This window comes from Rhinopithecus roxellana, chromosome 9 (assembly GCF_007565055.1).
Source record: "Rhinopithecus roxellana isolate Shanxi Qingling chromosome 9, ASM756505v1, whole genome shotgun sequence".
NCBI lineage: Eukaryota > Metazoa > Chordata > Mammalia > Primates > Cercopithecidae > Rhinopithecus > Rhinopithecus roxellana.
The window spans coordinates 71,340,468-71,352,690 of NC_044557.1; the positions used below are offsets into that span (position 1 = coordinate 71,340,468).

Genomic DNA, 12,223 nt, shown 5'->3' on the forward strand with positions numbered 1-12,223 from the left:
TGCTGAGTGTTCTGTGGCTTTTCCAGACATATGGTGCAAACTGTCAATGGATCTACAATTCTAGGGTAGATCCATAGAACTTTGCATGGCCAGGCTGCAAATTTCCCAAACTTTTATGCTATGCTTCCTCTTTGTCACTTGGAAATTTCTTCTGCCAAATACCATAAATCATCTGTCTCAAGTTCAAAGCTCCACAGATATCTAGGGCAGAGGCAAAATGCCACCAGTCTCTTTGCATAGCAACAGTGACATTTACTCCAGTTCTCAACAAGTTCCTCATCTCCATCTGAGAGTACCTCAGCCTGGACTTTATTGTCCATATCACTATCAGCATTTTGGTCAAAGCCATTCAACATGTCTCTAGGAAGTTCCAAACCTTTTTGGAAGTTCCACATTTTTCTGTCTTCTGAGCCCTGTAAGTCTCTAAAAAGTTCCAAATTTTCCCAAATTTACTGTCTTCTTCTGAACCCTCCAAATGAGGGCCAATATTCAAATTCAGGAAATACAGAGAACACCACAAAGATACTCATTGAGAAGAGCAACCCCAAGATACGTAATCGTCAGATTCACTACGGTTGAAATGAAGGAAAAAATGTTAAGGGCAGCCATAGAGAAAGGTTGTGTTACCCACAAAGGCAAGCCCATCAGACTAACAGCAGATCTCTCTGCAGAAACCCTACAAACCAGAAGACAGTGGGGGCCAATATTCAACATTCTTAAAGAAAAGCGTTTTTAACACAGAATTTCATATCCAGCCAAACTATGCTTCATACACAAAGGAGAAATAAAATTATTTACAGACAAGCAAATGCTGAGAGATTTTCTCACCACCAAGCCTGCCTTACACTTATAGATTCTTTTACACACAAAGTACTTTTTGGATAAAAACAAGGAATTTGAAATGGTATAAAAGAACTGCATTTTATAAAAGACCTGCATTTTTAGTTTGTTTATAATTTTCTATTTATTATTTTTAATTGATTGGAGTCCAACCAATAAGTTGAAATGCTACATATTGTCAATATATTGTTATTCACTTTCTTTCAACTTTAAATTTCTCTGATATTCTGACATTCTGATGCATTATTTTTTAATCCAATTCTTAAAATATTCTAAACTTTTCACTATTTTTTATGTGTTACTCAATTATAACTGATATTTATGTGACATGTTTCCAATAAAAGCAAGAGGTGTATAATAGTAAATATTTATAGCAAACAATTCACTTTCATAGATATGAAACAATTTCAAAAAGAAACTACTAAAGAACCAAGAAAAAACAAAACAAAACAAAACAAAATTACGAGTAACTTACACAAACCTAAGTTTGCGGAAGAAGATAAATTGAATTAATTTGAAAATGTGTAGTTTGTAGTCTTTTAACTAAAAGTGGAGTTATTTCAAAAATTATTTTCTTCATTGTGTGTATTATTCAATTAACATAAAAAGGTAAGTTTAGAATGCATAGCTATAGACAAAGGAGTGTTTAACATGAACTTAATTGAGAACTTTCTTCCTCCCTTGAAATAAAGATTAAATTACAGTCTTATAGTCTAGGTTCACTTTAAAGAAATTTAAATTTCGACTTTTTTTGTCTGATTTTTGCTAAAAGATGGAAATCACTATTTTTTAAATTGTTGTCTCTGATAACATTGCCCAGAACATTTGCTAAAGATAAACACAATGGAATCAATGCAGTAATATGATATTTCCTGATGGAATACTAAGCTTACCCATTGTGGGATACAAATCCCATAATCAACTGGCAGGGCTGCGAAGGTCTTTCTTACATGCTAGATTGATCTGATAACTCATACTATGTTTTGACATATTCTGTATATTACAACCTGTGTTCTTTTGCTTCTATGGCTAGTGATGGCTTTATACACTGGATTTTGAAGCAATAGGGAAAAAAATACATTGGCAGAAGGCTTAGAGTTTCATTTTTCCATAAGACAGAAAAAGCAAGATACTCAACAACTAGCTATGATGATGTGACAAGAGATTATTTAATCATTCTTGGCACGCTTCTATGTAGCCAAGAAGTAACCTTAACTTGTCTAAAGCCTACATTGATTTAAAAACAAACTTAAATACAGAAATTTATCTTTGCTATTGTAATTAAATAATAGATTTTTTCAGTATAACTGCATGCAAGGCATATGCTCTGTTTCAGTACCAGTGTGGAAAAAAATTGCAATTTTTAGTATACAAAAGGATTTTAGTTTTCAATAATTCTGTTTTAATGATACAAAATTATATACATATATATTTAATCTTGAGTTTCTCAAGTGTATTTCTGTAAGGAAATTTAGTTAAGTATTTGCATGTTTTTGTTAAGTTTTTTAAATTTCTTAATTGGCTAGTAATTTCTATTGAAATAAGTCGGGGGTTGGCCTGTGATTCAAAAGCAGTCCATTTGTGTTTTGTTTGTCTTGTGAGCTATTATATTTATTTTCTTAAATTGCTAAAAAGGAATTTTTAGTTGTAATAATATGCATGAAATTTATCTGAAATTCAAATGTTAGTGTCCATAAGTAAAGTTTTATTGGAAGATAGCCATGCCCATTCATTTACATATGGTCTATAGCTGCTTTTGTTCTCTAATAACAGAATTGAATCATTGGGCCAGAGACCACCTTGTCTACAAAGCTGAAAATAATTTACTCTCTGGTCCTTTATAGAAAAAGATGGCCAACCCCTGAGATAGTTACCTCTATAAATCTTAGATGACTCCTAAAATGCATATACACACTCACACAAAATGTACTTGGGTCTGTGCTCTGTGAAAATGTTTTCATTTCAAATGCTTTGATTATGGGAACTATCACTTAATATTTTGAAAATCCAAGTTTCAGAATTATTAGGAAAATAATTATCTATATTGTTAAGATCATGCCATTAAATAAAAAGAAACCAAAACACTAAAAGCAACTGTTGTGCAAATAAAAGCCACTTGAGGTATACTTAAATCCTGGAGTAACGCATAGAGTGAACTGATATATGGAAAATCCATGTTCTTCTACATTCTGCACCATTGGGTTAAAACACTGATGTCACTATTTTAGGACATTTGTTGTCTACATGGTTGATACCAGTATTAATGGTGGTATGTTGGATCATTACTGAAAAATGATGGAATCTAATTTAACTTACAGAGTTAATTTAATTTTAATGATTTTCATTTTGTTGACTAGAATTCTGTTATTTAACAGTCTAATGCCTAATTGACATCATAGCTCTGTGATATGGGAAGCATATCTGACATTTTACACTCTGGTCTGCATTTTACAGAGAAAGAAAGATCAACTGAAAATAGTTTTCAAACTGCGCAGATTTCTGGGGAGGGAGTAGCTTGCGGGAGATATATAAGGAAGAAGCCAATGGGTTTAGATCCTTGACCTTTGCTCCTTTTCAGTTAAAGCACTTTTGTTTTTGGTTTCTGATACAGTATTTCCCCCTTATCCACAGGGAAACTTTCCAAGATCACTAGTGGATGTCTGAAATGCAGATAGTACCGAATCTGACTGCCATCAATCAGAACACATTTCTGTTCATGTCTTCCACCCACGAAGTTAATGCCTTTTTTACTTTAAACTCTTATTACATACTATTCACAATAACTTTTGCGTTCTGAGGTGTGACAGCAAAACTGGCACAACTTTCTTTTTCCTTCTTCAAAATTTCATGCATAGAAGATTTGTTCTTAGGATAGATTTTAGCAACTTCAGCATATAGTTCCTTTTTCTTTTCTTATTAAGTGAAGAATGTTCACCTTTTCGCTTGAAAGCACTGTCCATCCTCTCTCTGGCATATCCATATTGCAAGCATCACTACTCTTGCACTTTTGGGTCATTATGAATAGTAAAGTAAGAGGGACATCAACTCAAGTGCTGCGAAATTGTGCCAGTCCATCTGACAACCCAGACAACTACTAAGTAACTATCAGATGGAGAATGTCTACAGCGAGGATATGCTGGACAAAGAGAAGACTGATATCCCAAGTGAGACAGAGCAGGACAGTGTGAGATTGCATCATACTACTCAGAACGGCATTCCATTTAAAACTTACGAATTGTTTTTTTCTGGAATTTTTCATTTAGTATTTTCAGACCAAGGTTGACCACGAGTAACTGAAACCACAGAAAGTGAGAACACAAATAAGTGTGGACTACTGGATTATAGATCCGACATGAAGATTTTTTATGGTTCTATTGCTAAATGTAGTGATTTTGTACTGTGCCAGCTTAGCCTAACTGCAACTGCATTTTCCAGAATTCCCTTTTCTGTATTATTTCAGATTAGGGTTGGTCACAGGAAAGTTTGTACTAGATTTGGTAGGTAAGTGAAGAGACATCATTATGCTGTGAAGTTCAGTACAGAGACCAGCTTTTATATATTGTCACTGATCTGCTGGATTACTTTGTTTGCATGAGACAACAACCAGTCCTATTGTTTCTTCAACTTCTCTATGTCCTGAGCCAGTAGCAATGCAACTCTACTATGGCAAAAGGTGCTAGTTTCTTCTGAAAGTTGCCTTTCTCATCACAGGTAGAGGGGGTACAGAACAGAGGCAAGTTCCAATTTGATCTCCTGGGTTTCTGTTGTACTTAAGAGTTCTGTTTTGTTCATGTTTTCCCTGCTTCATGTTAAGCATTTCTTTCCAGATGTTGATGCTGGCTCTGTTGACCTACGGCAACTTCAATCCCACTACTGAATATAGATGCAACAGCCTTCCATAGATACCTTCACAGCTCACACCATTGTTTATGGTATGATACCTAAAATAAGTTCCTTATTCTATATCACTCAAAGACGCTCTGCTTCTCTGATGGAACCATAGAAGATACACTAAATATAATTGAAAGCTACTCATTATTCATACACGTTGTTTTATAAGTGAAGAAATTGCAATACAGAGAAAATAATAGTGGTAGTAATAGTAGCAGCAGTAGCTGTAAAAATTTACTGAGAGCTTACTCAGTAATACTTTAAACATGTAATGTTACCTAATCCTCACTATAACCCTTTGCGTTCATGTTATTGTCTTCTCCATCTTAAAGGAGAGGAAAAAACTGAAGCAGAGAGGATGTAATTTTAAGGCCTGAGGTCATAGTTATTTAAATAGTGGAGTTGGAATTTACATCAAAGTAGTTTGACTCCACTCCAAGCTCTTAATCATAGGTTATGAATGAGTTTTGTAGAGATATAATAATAATTTTTAAAATACACTATTTTTCTAGGTTTCTATTTTTCCAGACAATTGCTTAAACAATTCACAAATATTTATTGAGTAGCTACTATATAGTTTGTTTTAGGCAAGCATGACAAGAATAGTAGATGGAGAAACGATGTATTTTGCTATACTTGCATTTGTAAAATGAGAACGGTGCTCTTATTTCTGGCTATATCTGAATCTATCGCTCTTGCTCTCTATTTCTTTATGTAGCTATATTTAATTGCATTTAAAACATAACATATTAGAGGTGATTTTGTTAGAGTAGGTAACTAGACAGACACGAGCAGGGCAGGAGATGCTCCCCTCCCAGACCAGGAATGCCAGGCGACCATCAGGTGATGGAGAGGCAGTTGTTAATCTGTCTCTCAAAAATGATAATTGGCCACAGCCAGCACCAGGAAAAGATAGTTTCCCAATAGATACAAAACTGAAGCTGGTGATCAGCGCTTCCTGAGGAGATCTCAGGAGTTGGGTGAGTGAGCTTAAGTATGTGCAGTAAGAGGCAAAATGGAGGAGTTCAACCAATATATGACCTTCCTCTGGGAATGCTTGACTGGTAAGGGAAAAATGCCTCAAGTGAGCATGCACACAACTTCAGTAAACACACTGGGCATGTGGACTCTCCAAAGTACTGCACATGCAGACAGCCCACCTCAAGGGAAAAAGCAAGGGGGGAGAAACACAAACCTTGGAACCGTGTCAATGCATAGAACCCTAAGTCAAAGATCCAATTGGGCACTTTGATTTCTCAAGTTGCTGCTTGGCCTTCTTCCAAGTGTATTTTACTTCCTTTTGTTCCTACTCTAAAACTTTTTAATAAACTCTCACTCCTTCTCTAAAACTTGCCTTAGTCTCTCCGTCTGCCTTAAATCTACTTCTGTCTTCAGCTGAACTCATTCCTCTGAGGAGGCAAGGATCAAGTTGCTGCAGGCCCGTATAGATTTGCCACTGGTAACAATTTGAAGAAAAACATAGGCATTTAGGTCAAATGTATGCAATGGCAAAGAATAATAAAAATTGTGTCATTTCCAAAATATTTAAATTTGTATTTTTAAAAAATATAATCATGTGACATGAAAATTATGCCACATGTAATTTCTGAAGAAAATTACATAGGTTCATTTTTAAATTCACAAATGAATAGACAAGTCAAATATGTACTGAGGTTGCCTGTATGTTATCATGAATAAGCTACAGTAATAAAATCTCTTAAGACATTTACGCCATTTGCAGAACCCTATTAGTCTATCAGTGGTCACTGTGAAGATTCTTGATACCCCTTGAATGACTATAAACTAGGATCTACAATAACTCTGGATCTAGCATGGGATTTCTGTTATCCAAGAACAGTCTTTCCAGAAACCTCAAGTTTCTGGAATAAGTTTCAGCCTTTAGGTAGTCTTTTAAAATGTGCTTTTTGTTTGCTTGTGAAGAAGATACCCTAAATAACAAAGAAAACCTGCTGGTGCCTGTCATTACTCAGGTTGTTAGGACAAAAGGGTCTTTCTTTTGAAAAGCAAGTATAGCCAGTAAACCTTATGCCTCCATGCATTAACTGGGAGGCTTGTGGGAGAAGTGAGAGGAGATGAAGGAGACAAGAAGAGAGTGGTCTAGACAAAGTAAAAAGACAGCATAATTAGATTCCCCACAGAGGTGACTGCAATTAGATGGGGCTGCAGGAGGGTTGAGTGGCAAACATTGGCTCAGAGGAGGAATCAGAATGGGAGAACTGTGGGGGAGGGCCATGAGCACTTGTCCATGACCATCCTTGAAATGCACAGGACACCATGAAGTCTTAACTCTGTGTCTTGTTGGATTTAGAAACCTACATTCCCCCTGCTTTCTGCTTCCTTTTGTGTAGCATGTCATCTTCCTCCTGCTCCCTGACTCGCTCTTCCTCTTGCCGGGTGTGGTGACTTGTCTATAGAATTTGCAATTTGCAACAAGGACTCTGTAACATTGTTCCTTCTGCTCCTTTTTCTCAATGGGGATATGCTGGCTATCGAGAGCATGTGTTCAGGTCGACTGCCAGCAGTGGGACAGGTAGAGAGGAGAAGGATTTGCCCCTGTTTTGTGGAAGTCTGGAGGTTGGACGACATTGCCTATGACTTAGGGTAAATCTCTCTGATTCTGAGGGCTTCCATTAGAAAGTCCACTGTTCCTTGCTCAAGTGCCACCATGTCAGGCTGTCCCAGAACGTGGATAGCAGCATACCCTGTTTTCTTACTGAGAGACCAAGAGATATTTGGGAGGGCTGAGAAAGAGGAGATGTGACTATTTCTGGGTAATCCATTCCCTTGTACCTCACATGGTATAAAGGTTGCCCAATCTATTATATGAGGAATCTTTAAAATATTTATGGAAAGTGCTTACTGTAAAAAGAAAATGCATGAATTTCATGTTTTTTTTCACCAAAATAAACTCATACTAACTTGTTATAACATGTTTGAACAGGATCTAGTGTGAGGCACTAAGAAGTCTAAAGACATCAGTTTAAAAAGAGCTCCTATCAGAGCAATTTGAATTTTGCTAAAATTGAAGCAAGAGCAAACATCAAATTTAGTATGAAACTTGGGTGGAAGAATGGTGAAATTATTGATGCCTTATGAAATGTTTATGGGGGCAATACCCCAAAGAAGTCAGCAGTTTTCAAATTCATCACTCATTTTAAGAAAGAATAAGACAATTTTGAGGAAGAAGCCTGCTGCAGCAAACAATTTGCATCAACTTGTCAGGAAAAACTTCATCTTGTTCATGTCCTAATTGAAGACAACTGATGATAAACAGCAGAAATGATTACCAACACCATCGACATTTCAGTTGGTTTAGCTTACACAATTCTGACTGAAAAATTAAAGTTGAACAAATTTTTCACATCATGGGTGCCAAACTATTATGCCCAGATCAGCTGCAGACAAGAATAGCGCTTTCAATGGGATTTGAAACAAGTGAGATCAAGACCCCAAAGCATTATTTCAAAGAATTGTAACAGGAGATGGAACATGGCTTAATAAAGCGTAATCAAAGCAATGGCTACCAAGAGGTGGAAGTGGGCCAGTCAAAGCAAAAGCAGACTGGTTAAGAGCAAAGGTCATGGCAACGGTTGTTTGGGGGATGTTCAAGGCATTTTGTTTGTTGACTTAATGAAGGGCCAAAGAACAATAACATTTGCTCATTATGAGAGTGTTCTGAGAAAAGTCAGCCAACACTTTAAATGAAAATGGCCAAGAAAGCTTCACCAGAAGGTCCTCCTTCACCACGACAATGCTCCTGCTCATTCCTCCTCATCATACATGGACCATTTTGTGAGAGTTTCAATGTGAAATGATTAGGCATTCACCTTATGGTCCTAATTTGGTTCCTTCTGACTTTTTGTTTCCTAATCTTAAAAAATCTTTAAAGGGCACTCATTTTTTCCCATCAGTCCTGTAAAAAAGACTGCTTTGGCATGGTTAAATTCCTAAGACCCTTAGTTTTCAAGGGCTGGACTAAATGGCTGGTATCATTGCTTACAAAAGTGTCTTAAACTTGGTGGAGCATGTGTTGAGAAATAAAGTTTATAGTTTTTACTTTTATTTTTTTAATTTCTTTTTTCCATGAACTTCTTGAAGTGCCCTTGTATATACAGTCTGATATCACATACCTAACCCCCAGGGATCCCACTGGGCTGCAGTGCTAGAGAGTGACAATGGCATTATCATGCAACTAGAAGTGACCTCCTACTCCTTTTTCTACTGCTTAAAATGCCCATGACAGGAAGGAAAGCATCTAGGGAATGACTTGGACAGCTCTATTCGAGGCTTCAAAAATGCTCATTTTTCTGTGGGTTTCTCTTCTCATGTCTCTTCTTACCATTTATAATGATGAAACTACAAAGGCTGAGTTTGGTCTGAGATAAACATGCAGACAAAACTCTGCTTAGGCAAGCTGGAGACAAGAGTGTCAAGAGAGAACCTGTATGTTTGTCACAGCAGCCAGCCAAGTTTGTGGCATAGAAGACCAAAGAAGGACTCAGGACTAAGGCCTATTGAATAATACAGAATATTTTTGTCCAGAACATCAAGTGAGCCTGTTTCTCAGAGACCTGTGTTGGCAAAAGGCATCTGGTCAAGGATGGTCATTTCTGGATTCTGGCTATGTTTCTTTCTTTTTCTCAGAGATGGTTCTGATGAAATTGATGTTGTTTCACAAATAAATTGGTAAAAGCCCTAGGTCAGTAAGTCTAAGGGGATAGATTATGGACAAAAGTGTGTTAATCTTTTGAATTCTACTAACATTTGTTATAATGTGACATTCTCATCTTGTGAAATATCATCATCTGGGTTCAGGTTGTAACTTTTCTTTTTGTGATCCTTTATTTTAATTTCAAGCCTCATTTATATATATTGAAAAAAGTCCCCTAGTCTTTATCAAGTTGTTTATTCAGACATCTACTTTGAAAAGGTTCTGCAAAGTGTTGGATTGTGCCAGTTAATCCTAGGTATCGTGTTAATCTGCCTGCTTCATCCTGTTGCTCTCTGCGGCCTGAATGCTCTATTCTTTTAGTCTGCTTTTTACAGAATATGCTCTATGGACACAGATGATGGTCACATTCTCCTCCCTTAGAGGGAAAGACTTTCTCACTTCTTTATCAGGTTTGGTGTTGAAAACTAGATCCCCCTTTGCATAGCAACATGCATAGATTTTTGTGTAACTCCATTACAGTCAGGTCAGAGGCACTGCTGCTGAGAGACTTCACACCCACTATCATGTGGGATTTGGGATTTGGGAACGTGACTATCTATACCTCACTTCTGTGACTGTTAAAGGCATTAAGAAACAATAGTACAGGCTAAAACATGGTTCATAGCATATCTATCAGTATCAACATATTGGTTGTGCTGTAGGTTCCATATTCTAATATATGCAATATTTTTATAACTGTGCTCCAGGGAGTTTTGAAAATTTTGTATAATTGTCTAATTAAAAGAATATTTAGATTGAGAAGTGCTGCACAACTACCTTATGCAAAATTTAAATCATGCAGCCATGTTAAAAGCAAGTAATTGTGCAATAAATATAACTGTTTAATTTTGTTTTATCCGGTATTTCTGGAATTTATTTGAATGTAGAACTTTTGTTCTCATGAAATCCCTATTTCAACCGGAAAATGATATTGAATGAAAAGCAAGGTACATAGCCATATTATGGGTTGTGCTCATGTAAAGGGAGTAAATGAATGTTTATTTGCACCCAAAAACATAAGCACAGGAAGGATCAATAAGGTAATACAATATAGATTTATGTCTTCTGTTTAATATTAGGAGTAAGAAAGGAGAGTTGTTGAAAGTCCTTGTAGGGTACAAACATTCACAGACTACTTGAGTAGAAAGGGTATGAACACCTTTTTTAGTGGTGTATTAAAACTGTGCTCTGAGGAATCTCTTGGGCCCCCTTGATGCACATAGTGAACATTGCTGGGTTTCATTGATAACTGCTCCTATTCTAGCAGGCATGTGGGAGACTGCATTTCTCAGCCCTTTCATAGCTGACTTGGCCATATAACTATTTCTGGCCAGTGAAATATCAGTAGAAGCCACACATTTCATTTCCTGATTAAGTTAAATAAAGACTCTATGTAATTATTCAATCTATCTCTTTCTCCCTCCTCATAACCAAAAAGTCCATGAACTTCTGAAAGTAAAGCAATGAGCTGGAGAAGTCTCCTTAGCTTGGATCCCTGAGTGACTATGTGGAGTTGAATCCACTACCTCCACCTTTCCTTGTCCCATCACTTACACTTACTTATCTTAGACATGGAGCATGAACAAGAAATTCTTGTTGACTAAAGTGACTTAGAACTTGAGATTGTTGGAGGAGAAATATGGCGGCCACCCTACTAGCTGCTCGGGGAGCCAGGCCGGCACCGGCTTGAGGGCCGGAGGCCTTCACCCCAGACTGGGAAAGCCGAGAAGTCTCCACTGGGACTACTATTATGGCCGTGCAATTTGACGGGGGCGTGGTTCTGGGGGCAGACTCCAGAACAACCACTGGGTCCTACATCGCCAATCGAGTGACTGACAAGCTGACTCCTATTCACGACCACATTTTCTGCTGTCGCTCAGGCTCAGCTGCTGATACCCAGGCAGTAGCTGATGCTGTCACTTACCAGCTTGGTTTCCACAGCATTGAACTGAATGAGCCTCCACTGGTCCACACAGCAGCCAGCCTCTTTAAGGAGATGTGTTACCGATACCGAGAAGACCTGATGGCGGGAATCATCATCGCAGGCTGGGACCCTCAAGAAGGAGGGCAGGTGTACTCAGTGCCTATGGGGGGTATGATGGTAAGGCAGTCCTTTGCCATTGGAGGCTCTGGGAGCTCCTACATCTATGGCTATGTGGATGCTACCTACTGGGAAGGCATGACCAAGGAGGAGTGTCTACAATTCACTGCCAATGCTCTCGCTTTGGCCATGGAGCGGGATGGCTCCAGTGGAGGAGTGATCCGCCTGGCAGCCATTGCAGAGTCAGGGGTAGAGCGGCAAGTACTTTTGGGAGACCAGATACCCAAATTCGCCATTGCCACTTTACCGCCCCCCTGAATCCTGGGATTCTAGTATGCAATAAGAGATACCCCGTACTGATGCAAAATTTAATAAGGTTTGTCACAGAGAAAAAAAAAAAAAAAAAAAAAAAGAACTTGAGATTGTTTGTTTCTGCAGTATAACCATATCTCTCCTGAGTGTGTGTGTGTGTGTGTGCGTGTGTGTGTGTTTTATAGGGTGATGATAGCTCAGGCCTCACTACTCTATGTCCCCCACCCCTTGAAATCTCTTTCCCCTCCTGTATTATAATCAGAGAAGCTATATGTTGGTCTGTTTACCAGATTGGACTTCTAAAATAGATTTTCTTAAAACAAAGAATTCCACTGCTAAAATATTGAAAGTCACAGCCAAATATCATCCCCATTTAAACTCAGTAAAGTTACTCTGACAGTAGTGGA

The 12,223-nt window shown here is 37.7% G+C and overlaps 1 pseudogene across 1 annotated transcript; it reads left to right on the plus strand.

Annotated features, from left to right (window-relative positions):
- The first annotated feature begins 11,102 nt into the window (after positions 1-11,102).
- On the plus strand, positions 11,103-11,893 carry LOC104668175 (annotated as a pseudogene). The gene has a single exon (XR_004059313.1). The product of XR_004059313.1 is annotated as a proteasome subunit beta type-6 pseudogene (transcript).
- The last annotated feature ends 330 nt before the right edge of the window (positions 11,894-12,223 follow it).